The sequence below is a fragment of the Lissotriton vulgaris genome, unplaced genomic scaffold, assembly GCF_964263255.1.
Source record: "Lissotriton vulgaris unplaced genomic scaffold, aLisVul1.2 SCAFFOLD_627, whole genome shotgun sequence".
NCBI classification, from domain to species: Eukaryota; Metazoa; Chordata; class Amphibia; order Caudata; family Salamandridae; genus Lissotriton; species Lissotriton vulgaris.
In genome coordinates, this window is record NW_028244603.1 from 85645 (window position 1) to 102604 (window position 16960).

Consider the following 16960-nt stretch of genomic DNA (forward strand, 5'->3'; position numbering starts at 1 on the left):
CTGGCCCAGGGTTCAATTCCCCGCCTCGGCGGGTCTTGGGCTCAAATTCCACGGATCGATAATTCTCGCTCCGGTGCCTTCTCGACTCACGGGTTCACACTCTGCGACTCTGGGCATTAGCTTGCTTAATCTCCACAACGGCCCCTCGCGGCGGGATGCCTGGCTTTCACCTTGTGGATACCCTGCCGGGGTTATCTCACAGGGGAATACCAGGACGGGTTCCCTAAGCAAGCGCCGGGAAACCCTTTGTGGGTAGCTGTGCGCTATATAAGCTCAAATACATAGAGGGGTCTCGGGGGTCTCAGGACGCAGGACTGTGGAGTGTTGGTTAAGTGAGCCCTGCACACCAGGCCTGCAGGAGGCATAGAGGGGTCTCGGGGGTCTCAGGGCGCAGGACTGTGGAGTGTTGGTTGAGTGAGCCCTGCACACCAGGCCTGCAGGAGGCATAGAGGGGTCTCGGGGGTCTCAGGGCGCAGGACTGTGGAGTGTTGGTTAAGTGAGCCCTGCACACCAGGCCTGCAGGAGGCATAGAGGGGTCTCGGGGGTCTCAGGACGCAGGACTGTGGAGTGTTGGTTAAGTGAGCCCTGCACACCAGCTCTGCAGGAGGCATAGAGGGGTCTCGGGGGTCTCAGGACGCAGGACTGTGGAGTGTTGGTTAAGTGAGCCCTGCACACCAGGTCTGCAGGAGGCATAGAGGGGTCTCGGGGGTCTCAGGACGCAGGACTGTGGAGTGTTGGTTAAGTGAGCCCTGCACACCAGGCCTGCAGGAGCCATAGACGGGTCTCGGGGGTCTCAGGGCGCAGGACTGTGGAGTGTTGGTTAAGTGAGCCCTGCACAGCAGGCCTGCAGGAGGCATAGAGGGGTCTCGGGGGTCTCAGGACGCAGGACTGTGGAGTGTTGGTTAAGTGAGCCCTGCACACCAGGCCTGCAGGAGGCATAGAGGGGTCTCGGGGGTCCCAGGGTGCAGGACTGTGGAGTGTTGGTTGAGTGAGCCCTGCACACCAGGTCTGCAGGAGGCATAGAGGGGTCTCGGGGGTCTCAGGACGCAGGACTGTGGAGTGTTGGTTGAGTGAGCCCTGCACACCAGGCCTGCAGGAGGCATAGAGGGGTCTCGGGGGTCTCAGGGCGCAGGACTGTGGAGTGTTGGTTGAGTGAGCCCTGCAAACCAGGTCTGCAGGAGGCATAGAGGGGTCTCGGGGGTCTCAGGACGCAGGACTGTGGAGTGTTGGTTAAGTGAGCCCTGCACAGCAGGCCTGCAGGAGGCATAGAGGGGTCTCGGGGGTCTCAGGGCGCAGGACTGTGGAGTGTTGGTTAAGTGAGCCCTGCACACCAGCTCTGCAGGAGGCATAGAGGGGTCTCGGGGGTCTCAGGGCGCAGGACTGTGGAGTGTTGGTTAAGTGAGCCCTGCACACCAGCTCTGCAGGAGGCATAGAGGGGTCTCGGGGGTCTCAGGACGCAGGACTGTGGAGTGTTGGTTAAGTGAGCCCTGCACACCAGGTCTGCAGGAGGCATAGACGGGTCTCTGGGGTCTCAGGGCGCAGGACTGTGGAGTGTTGGTTGAGTGAGCCCTGCACACCAGCTCTGCAGGAGGCATAGAGGGGTCTCGGGGGTCTCAGGACGCAGGACTGTGGAGTGTTGGTTAAGTGAGCCCTGCACACCAGGTCTGCAGGAGGCATAGACGGGTCTCGGGGGTCTCAGGACGCAGGACTGTGGAGTGTTGGTTAAGTGAGCCCTGCACAGCAGGCCTGCAGGAGGCATAGAGGGGTCTCGGGGGTCTCAGGACGCAGGACTGTGGAGTGTTGGTTAAGTGAGCCCTGCACACCAGGTCTGCAGGAGGCATAGAGAAGTGTGGCTCAGGGGTTAGAGGCGGCAGACCCGGAAGCTGAGATCGGCCCTGGCCCAGGGTTCAATTCCCCGCCTCGGCGGGTCTTGGGCTCAAATTCCACGGATCGATAATTCTCGCTCCGGTGCCTTCTCGACTCACGGGTTCACACTCTGCGACTCTGGGCATTAGCTTGCTTAATCTCCACAACGGCCCCTCGCGGCGGGATGCCTGGCTTTCACCTTGTGGATACCCTGCCGGGGTTATCTCACAGGGGAATACCAGGACGGGTTCCCTAAGCAAGCGCCGGGAAACCCTTTGTGGGTAGCTGTGCGCTATATAAGCTCAAATACATAGAGGGGTCTCGGGGGTCTCAGGACGCAGGACTGTGGAGTGTTGGTTAAGTGAGCCCTGCACACCAGGCCTGCAGGAGGCATAGAGGGGTCTCGGGGGTCTCAGGGCGCAGGACTGTGGAGTGTTGGTTGAGTGAGCCCTGCACACCAGGCCTGCAGGAGGCATAGAGGGGTCTCGGGGGTCTCAGGGCGCAGGACTGTGGAGTGTTGGTTAAGTGAGCCCTGCACACCAGGCCTGCAGGAGGCATAGAGGGGTCTCGGGGGTCTCAGGACGCAGGACTGTGGAGTGTTGGTTAAGTGAGCCCTGCACACCAGCTCTGCAGGAGGCATAGAGGGGTCTCGGGGGTCTCAGGACGCAGGACTGTGGAGTGTTGGTTAAGTGAGCCCTGCACACCAGGTCTGCAGGAGGCATAGAGGGGTCTCGGGGGTCTCAGGACGCAGGACTGTGGAGTGTTGGTTAAGTGAGCCGTGCACACCAGGCCTGCAGGAGCCATAGACGGGTCTCGGGGGTCTCAGGGCGCAGGACTGTGGAGTGTTGGTTAAGTGAGCCCTGCACAGCAGGCCTGCAGGAGGCATAGAGGGGTCTCGGGGGTCTCAGGACGCAGGACTGTGGAGTGTTGGTTAAGTGAGCCCTGCACACCAGGCCTGCAGGAGGCATAGAGGGGTCTCGGGGGTCCCAGGGTGCAGGACTGTGGAGTGTTGGTTGAGTGAGCCCTGCACACCAGGTCTGCAGGAGGCATAGAGGGGTCTCGGGGGTCTCAGGACGCAGGACTGTGGAGTGTTGGTTGAGTGAGCGCTGCACACCAGGCCTGCAGGAGGCATAGAGGGGTCTCGGGGGTCTCAGGGCGCAGGACTGTGGAGTGTTGGTTGAGTGAGCCCTGCAAACCAGGTCTGCAGGAGGCATAGAGGGGTCTCGGGGGTCTCAGGACGCAGGACTGTGGAGTGTTGGTTAAGTGAGCCCTGCACAGCAGGCCTGCAGGAGGCATAGAGGGGTCTCGGGGGTCTCAGGGCGCAGGACTGTGGAGTGTTGGTTAAGTGAGCCCTGCACACCAGCTCTGCAGGAGGCATAGAGGGGTCTCGGGGGTCTCAGGGCGCAGGACTGTGGAGTGTTGGTTAAGTGAGCCCTGCACACCAGCTCTGCAGGAGGCATAGAGGGGTCTCGGGGGTCTCAGGACGCAGGACTGTGGAGTGTTGGTTAAGTGAGCCCTGCACACCAGGTCTGCAGGAGGCATAGACGGGTCTCTGGGGTCTCAGGGCGCAGGACTGTGGAGTGTTGGTTGAGTGAGCCCTGCACACCAGCTCTGCAGGAGGCATAGAGGGGTCTCGGGGGTCTCAGGACGCAGGACTGTGGAGTGTTGGTTAAGTGAGCCCTGCACACCAGGTCTGCAGGAGGCATAGACGGGTCTCGGGGGTCTCAGGACGCAGGACTGTGGAGTGTTGGTTAAGTGAGCCCTGCACAGCAGGCCTGCAGGAGGCATAGAGGGGTCTCGGGGGTCTCAGGACGCAGGACTGTGGAGTGTTGGTTAAGTGAGCCCTGCACACCAGGTCTGCAGGAGGCATAGAGGGGTCTCGGGGGTCTCAGGACGCAGGACTGTGGAGTGTTGGTTAAGTGAGCCCTGCACACCAGGCCTGCAGGAGGCATAGAGGGGTCTCGGGGGTCTCAGGACGCAGGACTGTGGAGTGTTGGTTAAGTGAGCCCTGCAAACCAGGCCTGCAGGAGGCATAGAGGGGTCTCCGGGGTCCCAGGGTGCAGGACTGTGGAGTGTTGGTTAAGTGAGCCCTGCACACCAGGCCTGCAGGAGGCATAGAGGGGTCTCGGGGGTCTCAGGGCGCAGGACTGTGGAGTGTTGGTTAAGTGAGCCCTGCACACCAGGTCTGCAGGAGGCATAGAGGGGTCTCGGGGGTCTCAGGACGCAGGACTGTGGAGTGTTGGTTAAGTGAGCCCTGCACACCAGGTCTGCAGGAGGCATAGAGGGGTCTCGGGGGTCTCAGGACGCAGGACTGTGGAGTGTTGGTTAAGTGAGCCCTGCACACCAGGTCTGCAGGAGGCATAGACGGGTCTCGGGGGTCTCAGGGGGCAGGACTGTGGAGTGTTGGTTAAGTGAGCCCTGCACACCAGGTCTGCAGGAGGCATAGACGGGTCTCTGGGGTCTCAGGGCGCAGGACTGTGGAGTGTTGGTTAAGTGAGCCCTGCACACCAGGCCTGCAGGAGGCATAGAGGAGTCTCGGGGGTCTCAGGACGCAGGACTGTGGAGTGTTGGTTAAGTGAGCCCTGCACACCAGGTCTGCAGGAGGCATAGACGGGTCTCTGGGGTCTCAGGGCGCAGGACTGTGGAGTGTTGGTTAAGTGAGCCCTGCACACCAGGTCTGCAGGAGGCATAGAGGGGTCTCGGGGGTCTCAGGACGCAGGACTGTGGAGTGTTGGTTAAGTGAGCCCTGCACAGCAGGCCTGCAGGAGGCATAGAGGGGTCTCGGGGGTCTCAGGGCGCAGGACTGTGGAGTGTTGGTTGAGTGAGCCCTGCACACCAGGCCTGCAGGAGGCATAGATGGGTCTCGGGGGTCTCAGGGCGCAGGACTGTGGAGTGTTGGTTAAGTGAGCCCTGCACAGCAGGCCTGCAGGAGGCATAGAGGGGTCTCGGGGGTCTCAGGACGCAGAACTGTGGAGTGTTGGTTAAGTGAGCCCTGCACACCAGGCCTGCAGGAGGCATAGAGAAGTGTGGCTCAGGGGTTAGAGGCGGCAGACCCGGAAGCTGAGATCGGCCCTGGCCCAGGGTTCAATTCCCCGCCTCGGCGGGTCTTGGGCTCAAATTCCACGGATCGATAATTCTCGCTCCGGTGCCTTCTCGACTCACGGGTTCACACTCTGCGACTCTGGGCATTAGCTTGCTTAATCTCCACAACGGCCCCTCGCGGCGGGATGCCTGGCTTTCACCTTGTGGATACCCTGCCGGGGTTATCTCACAGGGGAATACCAGGACGGGTTCCCTAAGCAAGCGCCGGGAAACCCTTTGTGGGTAGCTGTGCGCTATATAAGCTCAAATACATAGAGGGGTCTCGGGGGTCTCAGGACGCAGGACTGTGGAGTGTTGGTTAAGTGAGCCCTGCACACCAGGCCTGCAGGAGGCATAGAGGGGTCTCGGGGGTCTCAGGGCGCAGGACTGTGGAGTGTTGGTTGAGTGAGCCCTGCACACCAGGCCTGCAGGAGGCATAGAGGGGTCTCGGGGGTCTCAGGGCGCAGGACTGTGGAGTGTTGGTTAAGTGAGCCCTGCACACCAGGCCTGCAGGAGGCATAGAGGGGTCTCGGGGGTCTCAGGACGCAGGACTGTGGAGTGTTGGTTAAGTGAGCCCTGCACACCAGCTCTGCAGGAGGCATAGAGGGGTCTCGGGGGTCTCAGGACGCAGGACTGTGGAGTGTTGGTTAAGTGAGCCCTGCACACCAGGTCTGCAGGAGGCATAGAGGGGTCTCGGGGGTCTCAGGACGCAGGACTGTGGAGTGTTGGTTAAGTGAGCCCTGCACACCAGGCCTGCAGGAGCCATAGACGGGTCTCGGGGGTCTCAGGGCGCAGGACTGTGGAGTGTTGGTTAAGTGAGCCCTGCACAGCAGGCCTGCAGGAGGCATAGAGGGGTCTCGGGGGTCTCAGGACGCAGGACTGTGGAGTGTTGGTTAAGTGAGCCCTGCACACCAGGCCTGCAGGAGGCATAGAGGGGTCTCGGGGGTCCCAGGGTGCAGGACTGTGGAGTGTTGGTTGAGTGAGCCCTGCACACCAGGTCTGCAGGAGGCATAGAGGGGTCTCGGGGGTCTCAGGACGCAGGACTGTGGAGTGTTGGTTGAGTGAGCCCTGCACACCAGGCCTGCAGGAGGCATATAGGGGTCTCGGGGGTCTCAGGGCGCAGGACTGTGGAGTGTTGGTTGAGTGAGCCCTGCAAACCAGGTCTGCAGGAGGCATAGAGGGGTCTCGGGGGTCTCAGGACGCAGGACTGTGGAGTGTTGGTTAAGTGAGCCCTGCACACCAGGTCTGCAGGAGGCATAGAGGGGTCTCTGGGGTCTCAGGGCGCAGGACTGTGGAGTGTTGGTTAAGTGAGCCCTGCACACCAGGCCTGCAGGAGGCATAGAGGGGTCTCGGGGGTCTCAGGACGCAGAACTGTGGAGTGTTGGTTAAGTGAGCCCTGCACACCAGGCCTGCAGGAGGCATAGAGGGGTCTCGGGGGTCTCAGGACGCAGGACTGTGGAGTGTTGGTTGAGTGAGCCCAGAACACCAGCTCTGCAGGAGGCATAGAGGGGTCTCGGGGGTCTCCGGGCGCAGGACTGTGGAGTGTTGGTTGAGTGAGCCCTGCAAACCAGGCCTGCAGGAGGCATAGAGGGGTCTCGGGGGTCTCAGGGCGCAGGACTGTGGAGTGTTGGTTAAGTGAGCCCTGCACACCAGGTCTGCAGGAGGCATAGAGGGGTCTCGGGGGTCTCAGGGCGCAGGACTGTGGAGTGTTGGTTGAGTGAGCCCTGCAAACCAGGCCTGCAGGAGGCATAGAGGGGTCTCGGGGGTCTCAGGACGCAGGACTGTGGAGTGTTGGTTAAGTGAGCCCTGCACACCAGGCCTGCAGGAGGCATAGAGGGGTCTCGGGGGTCTCAGGACGCAGGACAGTGGAGTGTTGGTTAAGTGAGCCCTGCACACCAGGCCTGCAGGAGGCATAGAGGGGTCTCGGGGGTCTCAGGGCGCAGGACTGTGGAGTGTTGGTTAAGTGAGCCCTGCAAACCAGGTCTGCAGGAGGCATAGAGGGGTCCCGGGGGTCTCAGGACGCAGGACTGTGGAGTGTTGGTTAAGTGAGCCCTGCACACCAGGCCTGCAGGAGGCATAGAGGGGTCTCAGGGGTCTCAGGACGCAGGACTGTGGAGTGTTGGTTAAGTGAGCCCTGCACACCAGGTCTGCAGGAGGCATAGAGGGGTCTCAGGGGTCTCAGGACGCAGGACTGTGGAGTGTTGGTTAAGTGAGCCCTGCACACCAGGTCTGCAGGAGGCATAGAGGGGTCTCGGGGGTCTCAGGACGCAGGACTGTGGAGTGTTGGTTAAGTGAGCCCTGCACACCAGGTCTGCAGGAGGCATAGAGGGGTCTCGGGGGTCTCAGGGCGCAGGACTGTGGAGTGTTGGTTAAGTGAGCCCTGCAGAGCAGGCCTGCAGGAGGCATAGAGGGGTCTCGGGGGTCTCAGGACGCAGGACTGTGGAGTGTTGGTTGAGTGAGCCCTGCACACCAGGCCTGCAGGAGGCATAGAGGGGTCTCGGGGGTCTCAGGGCGCAGGACTGTGGAGTGTTGGTTGAGTGAGCCCTGCACAGCAGGTCTGCAGGAGGCATAGAGGGGTCTCGGGGGTCTCAGGGCGCAGGACTGTGGAGTGTTGGTTAAGTGAGCCCTGCACACCAGGCCTGCAGGAGGCATAGAGGGGTCTCGGGGGTCTCAGGACGCAGGACTGTGGAGTGTTGGTTAAGTGAGCCCTGCACACCAGGTCTGCAGGAGGCATAGAGGGGTCTCGGGGGTCTCAGGACGCAGGACTGTGGAGTGTTGGTTAAGTGAGCCCTGCACAGCAGGTCTGCAGGAGGCATAGACGGGTCTCGGGGGTCTCAGGGCGCAGGACTGTGGAGTGTTGGTTAAGTGAGCCCTGCACACCAGGCCTGCAGGAGGCATAGAGGGGTCTCGGGGGTCTCAGGGCGCAGGACTGTGGAGTGTTGGTTGAGTGAGCCCTGCACACCAGGTCTGCAGCAGGCATAGAGGGGTCTCGGGGGTCTCAGGGCGCAGGACTGTGGAGTGTTGGTTGAGTGAGCCCTGCACACCAGGTCTGCAGGAGGCATAGAGGGGTCTCGGGGGTCTCAGGACGCAGGACTGTGGAGTGTTGGTTAAGTGAGCCCTGCACACCAGGTCTGCAGGAGGCATAGAGGGGTCTCGGTGGTCTCAGGGCGCAGGACTGTGGAGTGTTGGTTAAGTGAGCCCTGCACAGCAGGCCTGCAGGAGGCATAGAGGGGTCTCGGGGGTCTCAGGACGCAGGACTGTGGAGTGTTGGTTAAGTGAGCCCTGCACACCAGGTCTGCAGGAGGCATAGAGGGGTCTCGGGGGTCTCAGGGCGCAGGACTGTGGAGTGTTGGTTGAGTGAGCCCTGCACACCAGGTCTGCAGGAGGCATAGAGGGGTCTCGGGGGTCTCAGGACGCAGGACTGTGGAGTGTTTATTTTTATTTATTTATTTATGCAATTTTATATAGCGCGGACTTTACCCGAAGGTGTCAGAGCGCTTCACAATAGGAACAGAAAAGATACAAACTGAGAACGTTACACGAGCAACAGATTGCAGAGGCATTCGTTACGTTACATACGGTAAAGTGATAATTGTGAGCAACCAAGAATACATGAGGTAGACAATTTAATTGTGACACTTGTGAGCAAACAAAATACATGAGGTAGTAAAAATGTGGGCTACCAAAAATACATGAGGTAGTAAAAAGTGCTCAGGAGGGGAAAGTGACAAGTGTGCAGGCTACAAGAGAAAATAGAGTATAATTTGTGGTATAATACTGCAGTATATGTTACACACTCAAGCACAAGAACAAACGATTACGTAGGCAAAAGTGGCACTTGTGCAAGTATCAAAGGTAAAAAACCTGTGAGAGGAAGCAAACCGTGTGTTACAGGGGCAAAGTGGTGAGTGCAAGTTGCAAGAGGGTACCAAACACAGGTACATGGATAATACTGCAATAAAAGGCAAACACTCTAACCGCAAGAACACACTGGGAAGGCACTTCCATGGACATGAGAAGTAGAAATTATCAGTAGTGGGAGATCTTCCTTCAGACAGAAGGGAGTTACTTTTGGAGGTGTCTCTGGAGGAGGAGAGCTTTGAGGTCCCTTTTAAAGGCCTGGGAGGAGGCGGTGGTCCGGAGCTGAGGCGGCAATGAGTTCCAGATTCTCACTGCGTTGCCTGAAAATGATTGGGCCATCGTTCTTTCCTTCTTGAAAGTGGGAGGTTCAAGCAGTAGATTCTCCGCATTGCGTGAAGGTCTAGAACCTCCAGAGAGTTTCAGTTTATTCGCCAGGTAGAGAGGAGAAGAGGAGTGCAGGGCTTTGTGGGTGATACAAGCGGTCTTGTAGATAGCTCTAGCCTCAAAGGGAAGCCAGCGGAGGGTAGATAACATCGGTGTGATGTGATCGCTTCTTTTGGCCCCATAGATGAAACGAGTTGCTGAGTGGAAAACAGACTTAAGTGGGGACAAGTGGGACTTGGGGAGGCCCGTAAGAAGAGAATTGCAGTAGTCGAGTCTGGAGAGGACCAGTGCTTGCACCAGGGTTATAAGGTCCCGCTCCGCGAAGAAGCGACGGATTCCCCAAAGAAGGCGCAGTTGGTATCGAGCTGATTTCGCAATGGAATTGATGTGGGGAATTAGATTAAGTTTTTTGTCTAGTATGACACCAAGGGATTTGGCGCTGTCGACAATGATGGGTTTATTGTTTAGTAGATTCATCTGATCCATCCATGATTGAACCGGGGGAGGAGAGAGTGAGGAGGAGAAGAGGAGGAATTCAGTTTTGGAGGGATTCAGAATCAGTTGATGAGTTGACATCCAGTTTTGAATGGAGTCGAGAGTGGAGCTTAGGATGGAAAGATCGTGAGTAGAGGCAATCTTGAGGTAGAGTTGAGTGTCGTCAGCATAAAGATGATAGTGAATCCCGGATTTACTTAGGAGATTTCCCAGTGGTTCTAAATAGAGATTGAACAGTGTGGGAGCAAGTATCGAGCCTTGGGGAACACCTTGACCTACCGCCACAGGAGGTGAAAGACTGTTCGCTATTTTGATCATTTGGGATCTGCCAGAAAGGAAGGATGCAAACCATTTAAGGACAGTGCCCTCCATGCCCATTCTCTGTTGAAGAATATTGAGGAGGGTATTGTGATTGACAGTGTCAAAGGCTGCGGAGAGGTCAAGGAGAATTAGCAGACAGGACCCCCCTGAATCGAGTATCCTCAACGCGTCATCAACCACTTGCAGTAGGGCTGTTTCAGTGCTGCAGTTTTGGATGAAGCCGGACTGACAGTGGTCTAGAAGGTCATTGTTCTTGATATGACAGGAGAGTTGTTTTGCTACACATCTTTCTGTGATCTTCGCCAGAAAGGGAAGGTTAGTGATGGGGCGGAAGTTGTTGAGGTCATTCGCATCAGCAGTGGGTTTTTTCAGAAGAGGGGTGACCTGCCCAGTTTTGAAGGAGGCAGGAAGGGAGCCTTGCCAGAGGGAGAGGTTGATCAGAGTGGTCCAATAGGAGAGGGAATGGGTATAGAAGTCAATGGCAATGGCACTGGGGATAGGGTCAAGAGAATGGTTGGATGGCTTCGTTTCTCGTATGCACTTGAGAAGGGCATCTTCAGATACAGGGTCAAAGCTCTGCCAAATGGCTAAGGATTTGCGCTCCTCTGGAGGGGTAGGATGAGCGACCTGATCCACAAGTGATTTCACTTTTTCATCAAAGAAAATAGCAAAATCCGCTGCTCTCTTTGTAGAATCATCCACCTTGGAGGTTGGGGGAGAGCAGTTAGGCATTTTGATGAGATCAAATAGTTTTTTGGGTCTATTTTTGGCGGAGTCAAGGAGGGTTTTGAAGTGTGTCGCTTTCACAAGGAAGATGTGCTTGTGGTACTTGGATCTTGCTGAGCGAAGCTTGGCCAAATTGTCGGAGGAGGGCACTTGCCTCCATTGTTTCTCCAGGGATCTTAGCTGCTTCCTTTCCTCATAAAGGGATTTGTTGAACCAAGGTGCTGAGGGAGTGGGCCTTAACCTTTTGCTTTTGAGTGGAGCGACTTTATTAATTTCAGCTGCAAGAACTGTGAGGCTTTGAGAGGTGAGTTCGTCAACATCTAGGTTCGGGTCGAGCCTTGGAAGAGATAGCAAAGCTGATTCACAGAGGGGACCGACATCAATATTTTTAGCATCCCGGAACCATGAGATGGCCCTCTTGGGTTGGCCAAGAGTTATAGAGTGTGAAAGTTGAAGAGAGAATGGGATGAGGAGGTGGTCAGACCAATCTACATGAATTGGGGTAGTGGTAGAAAGCATGCCTGCTTTAGAAATAACAAGGTCCAGGATTGCGCCCTTAGAATGGGTTGATTCAGTGCAGTGTTGGATAAGATCGTTAGTAGATAGGAAAGTGGCCAGTGAGTTCGCAGAGGAGTCTTGCGGTACTCCCCAGTGGAGATTGAAGTCACCCACGAAGGTCTGATTGTCACTTCGCGAGTATTGGTCGCTGATGAAGTCGGTGAGTTCATCCATAAACGAAGGGCCACTACGAGGCGGGCGGTAAATGACATGGAATCTGAGGGGTGAACGGTGTTGCAATTGAAGCTCAAGAGAAAGGCATTCAAAGGTTTTGGAGGAGCTGTTAGGAGAGGCCTTGAGTTGGAGGGTGTTTCTAAAGATGACTGCAACACCTCCCCCCGTGTTGTCAGTTCTGTCATTCCTAAGTAAAGAGTAGCCTGTGGGTAATAGGAGATCAAATATAGAGTGAGATGTATCTTTGAACCAGGTCTCTGTGAGGAAGAGCATGTCAATATTATGAAGGGTGATGGTATCGGAGATTTCAAGTTTGTGTTTTACTGCAGATCTGCAGTTGTGAAGCATGCAGCGCAGCTCTGTCAAGACTGTTTTGGTGACGGGGGCACTAGGGCTCTGAAGGGTGATCGGGATATTGTACTTATGAGGGGGTGCTCGGGGGGGTTTAGGTGGATGCTTTGTTCTGACAGAGGTGATGATCGGAATGGCGTAGATAGTGGGGTTGCTAGGGTATGTCGGTTGAGGAGGGGTGGCGCTCAAGGGCTTGAGTGAGTTAACAGAGTTTCCTGACGATAGGTTAAGCTTGGCTGTACTGGGGTGAGGGGGCGAGGTGCATCTCGTGGGAAGTTGGGAAGGAGTAGCGGTGCAAGAAGGGGTGACAATCTTAGAGCATAAAAGTGAAATGGCAGCTGTAAGCTGGGAGATGGAGGTGATAAGAGAGCCTAGTGTGTTTTCCAGTGAGAATGGGGCAGAGCACGGAAGGTTGGGTTGGGGAAGGTTGGGTGGCTCTATTGAAACAAGGGGGGGTGGAGTGGGTGGTGGCAGGCAGGGAGAGGTGGCAGGAAAGGAGGTAATTTTGGGTGTGGGGTTCATAAGTGGGGAAGGGTAGTGGGTGAGAGCGGGAGTTGGTGAAACGGAGGTTAAGGGAGAGTTGTCTATGTTGGTGTTGCAAGAGGGAGAGGAATTAAGGACAGATTTAGGGGGAGAGGTGTGCGGAACTCGGCGGTTGGGTAAAATGAGAGGGGAGGCCTGTGTGGCGTCATGAGAATGTAGGAGGTTTGGGAGGAAAAGAGGTGAGGTGGTTGTGGAGGACCTGTCAGCTAGGAGAGGTGGCTGCGAGGGAACGGGCATCAGGCAGAGTGAGGGGTGTTGGGAGAAAGGGGAGTTGAAGAGAGGAAGTGGTTCTGCTGGGCCCGAGGGAGGGAAGTGGAGGGGGTTACCGGGCGGGGAAGGGGAGTAGTGCAGCATTCCTGGCGGAGTAGGAGGGAGGGGAGAGATGCGGTGGGATTGAGGAGAGGACGGGGTGAATAACGAGGGGAGGAGGGGGTAAGGGGGAGGGATGGAAGGGGTGAGGGCAGCATAAGGAAAGTACACTTGGGGAGAGGGACGGAGGAGAGGTGGGCTAAAAAGGGGGGTGATGGGAAGGAAGATGGGGGAGGAGAAGAGATTGGAGAAACGGGATGGTGCAGATGGGACGAGGAGCGTATTGGCTTGTGGTAAGGTTAAAATGATGTGTGAAGGGATATACTGTGAGGGGGGAGGAATAGGAGGGGAGGTCACAAGGGAGGGGGAGGGAAGGGGGCCGACCTGTGCTCCTCGAGGGAGCCGCCAATTGGAGTGAGGTGGGGTCTGCGGAGGAGAAAGGGAGTAATGGGTGGAGCTGGAAGGAGAGTGATGGGGGAATCCGGTTGCAGAGGAGGGGAGTAAGGAGGGGAAGAGGCAGTCAAAGAGCGAGAGGCAGTTGTCTGCGCCTTGGATCAGGACAGTACCGTTGTTGTAGAGTGAGATAGTGAGGTTACCTTTGAAGCAAGCAGAGGGGGAAATTTTTAGTTTTTTCCCATGGGGGATAGAGGAGGAGGAGGTGACGTTGAGGGAATAGTAAAAACTGTTGGACCAGGAGGGGATGTCATGAGTGAAGAAAATGAAATCATTTTTTAGCCTCCCAAAACGACTATTGTAAAATTGATCCACAAAAAGGGAATCTGGGAAACGTTCAATAGTGTTATGTTTCCATCGTTTAGTTGCGGCTTTAGACAGGCTAGGAGGATAAATGATTTTGTAGCAATTAGTTCCAGCCTTAACTCGGGGGGTGGCCATGATGGTGAAAAGTGGCGAATGAGTGTGGGGGGGATAAGAGGAAGGTGTTACTGGGAAAGCGGTGGAGAAGAGAAATAGAAGGGCATATAGGGGGCACATAGTCCGGACGTTAAGGTGAGGATACCAGAGCTCATGTGCCGTTTGGGACTAGCAAAGCCTAGGTGTGCAAACCAGCCTCAACATCTTAAGATTATCAGTAGAGGTGCTCAGGGCAGGGTGCGGAGAATATACTATATGCAAAGCGATTTCCAACACCAACAAATATCTACTGGCCTGGCGCCCTACAAGTCTTGCAGACTCCTAGTCCAGCTGGCCATTTCGGATGGGGACTCACATGCCCTAAAACCATAGTGTCAATAGGTGCAAGTGCACTAGATACACAATAGTAGCATACGGTATATACGGTGAATTACAAAGTACAAGGTGTAAGTGTAGGTATAGTACTGATAGTAAATAAGGGCAGGATACAAAAAAATATGAGGTAGCACACGATACAGTTTACACAATGTACAAAAATATACGTAAATATATGAGGTATCAATCGGTGCATTTCAGGATAAAAGTGAGATATTCCAGGATAAAAGTGAGATAGGTGCAGCTTACAAAAATGTACAATAGACAACTACAAGAATGGTACTAATGATGTACTGAGAACAGGATACCGGTGCAACCAAGAAGCTGCATGATGGTATATGTGAGGTATCAGTTGTTGCATTCCAGGCATAAAAGTGAAATACGTGCAGCTTACAAAAAGTACAATAAACAAATCAAAGAATGATATACTGATACAAGGTACCGGTGCAACCAAAAGCTGCATGAAGCAGAAATGACATTAGCGAGCAGCCAGAAATAATTGAGGTAGCGATCTGTACATTACTAGTAAGAAGAGTGAGGTTTGTGCAGGTTACACAAAATGTACAAAATACAAGTAGAGGTAAAGTACTGCAATCAAAGGTAGACTCTTAGTCACCTGAGGGTTTAAATACAAAGCTATGTAAAGTGTGCTATCTAACAAGGCCAGGTCTTAGGGAATGGTCGGATAGAGAGAATGACTAGTCCAAGATGGCCGCCCCAGAGGGAGAGAGACCAATCTAAAATGGCCACCAAATAGTGAAGATAGATAGTTAGTCCTCTTTTTGTTGTTTTGCTTTGAGAGCAGGGAAGTGCAGTTTCAGTTTCTATTCAAGCAAGTCCAGTCCCTAGCTTGCTGGAGGGAGTCTTATCTCTGCTATGGAGGTATTGTGTGGGGGAGTTAAATTGCGGAGCCTCGTGACCAAAAGAAGGTACAGGATGGGATTTATGACTACAGTTTTATGGCTCCAGCCATTTTGAACAAAGGAAGTTTTTCAAAGATGTGTGCAAGCGAATGGGGAGAATAAATACCTTATTTGTGGGTGCTACTCAGCAAGCACGTCGATGTTGATAGTAAGGTTATCTATCACATGTCTAGCTAGAGCGTAAACATCTGCAGTGTGCATAGCAGGTTGCTGGGTAATGATAATGCATGGCAGGGCAGCAGGGGTGCAGCCTCTAACCGTCTCAATCGGCGTTTTCGCGTGGTTCCCGATTGTCTGTTCCCCTTACTTGCAATTCCCCTGTGTTCTCACGTCCGCCTCAGCGCTCAATCATGCATCCCCCCAGAGCGGCGCCGTCACTGTAACTTATTTATGAAAACACCACAGTCACCTCCAGCTCCCGGCTCGGAAAGGGCAAGCTCCCGATGTCCGTAGACCCCGCTGATCCTTCCCGCCTCGAAAAGGGCAGCTCCTGATGGCTGAGCCCTGCACACCAGGCCTGCAGGAGGCATAGAGGGGTCTCGGGGGTCTCAGGGCGCAGGACTGTGGAGTGTTGGTTAAGTGAGCCCTGCAAACCAGGTCTGCAGGAGGCATAGACGGGTCTCGGGGGTCTCAGGACGCAGGACTGTGGAGTGTTGGTTAAGTGAGCCCTGCACAGCAGGCCTGCAGGAGGCATAGAGGGGTCCCGGGGGTCTCAGGACGCAGGACTGTGGAGTGTTGGTTAAGTGAGCCCTGCACACCAGGTCTGCAGGAGGCATAGAGGGGTCTCGGGGGTCTCAGGGCGCAGGACTGTGGAGTGTTGGTTGAGTGAGCCCTGCACACCAGGTCTGCAGGAGGCATAGAGGGGTCTCGGGGGTCTCAGGACGCAGGACTGTGGAGTGTTGGTTGAGTGAGCCCTGCACACCAGGTCTGCAGGAGGCATAGAGGGGTCTCGGTGGTCTCAGGACGCAGGACTGTGGAGTGTTGGTTAAATGAGCCCTGCACACCAGGTCTGCAGGAGGCATAGAGGGGTCTCGGTGGTCTCAGGGCGCAGGACTGTGGCTCCAGCTGCATTCACCGCCTGACATCTCTGCACACGTGCTCTCTCTGTGAACATACTTAATGCCTCATCTTGTAAACACTCAGTTCCTGAGACTCATCGGAGTGTAGTGAACACCTGGTGCAGGTGACTTCTGTCTGTGTTACCCTCTGTGGCCCCATCAAACATGAGACATTACAAGGAGCCCTGCATTTATCATTTATTTGGTGACACTCAGATTATAAATGCCGCCGCAACCAGTGTTGCCAGATTGGGTTATTTTCCCCCGGACAAACGGGAATAATGTTACGAGAGAAAAACCGAAACACGCATGCGCACAGTGAGTGACACTCATAGGGTGTGCAGCCAGACGGGGAAGCACGAATAGACAGGCAGAACCTGCATCCCTCTGACGTAGGGGGTGTACAAAACGACAGGGGTGTGATTTTAGTTAGAACACCGGCCAGCTCTACTCAGACCCTGGACCCAAGAAAAAGAGAAACAAAGACCTGCGGGCCAGGCAGGAGGGACCGGAAGACAGGCAACGAGGAGAGGTAATGACACAGCCAAGTTGTACAATGGTGTAACAATGGTTACAAAATGACACAGCCTAGTTGTGTAATGATGTAACAATGGTTGCAAAATGACACAGCCACGTTGTGTAATGGTGTAACAATGGTTGCAAAATGACACAGCCAAGTTGTACAATGGTGCAACAATGGTTGCAAAATGACACAGCCTAGTTGTGTAATGATGTAACAATGGTTGCAAAATGACACAGCCTAGTTGTGTATATATAAATTCCTTTATTCGGTTTTTGTCAATTATAAAACCATAAAAGCAGCAATATGAAATTTACAGCATTAAAACAAATAATACAAAAAAAGATTTCTTTTTAAAGATTCCTTCGATGTCTAATAATGCATTTTAAAAAGTTCAATACATGATAGCAGGTGCGCTCAGAGTCTAACATCTGCAAAAGGATCATGGCCGGACGGCATTGTCTAAGCCCCCAGTCTTTTAGTAATGGAAATAGCCAGGTTCTCCTGTGGGGATGGTAGTATTTTCAAAACAGTATCGTATG

The 16960-nt window shown here is 54.9% G+C and overlaps 1 protein-coding gene across 1 annotated transcript in view; it reads right to left on the minus strand.

The window, feature by feature from the left end:
* The window catches only part of LOC147667190 (uncharacterized), an 87202-nt gene extending 70787 nt beyond the window's left edge, over positions 1–16415 (minus strand). Inside the window, exon 1 of the mRNA XM_086948862.1 lies at positions 16337–16415. The gene's annotated coding sequence lies outside the window, so the exon portion shown is untranslated. The remainder of the gene's footprint in view (positions 1–16336) is intronic.
* Between the last annotated feature and the right edge of the window lie 545 nt (positions 16416–16960).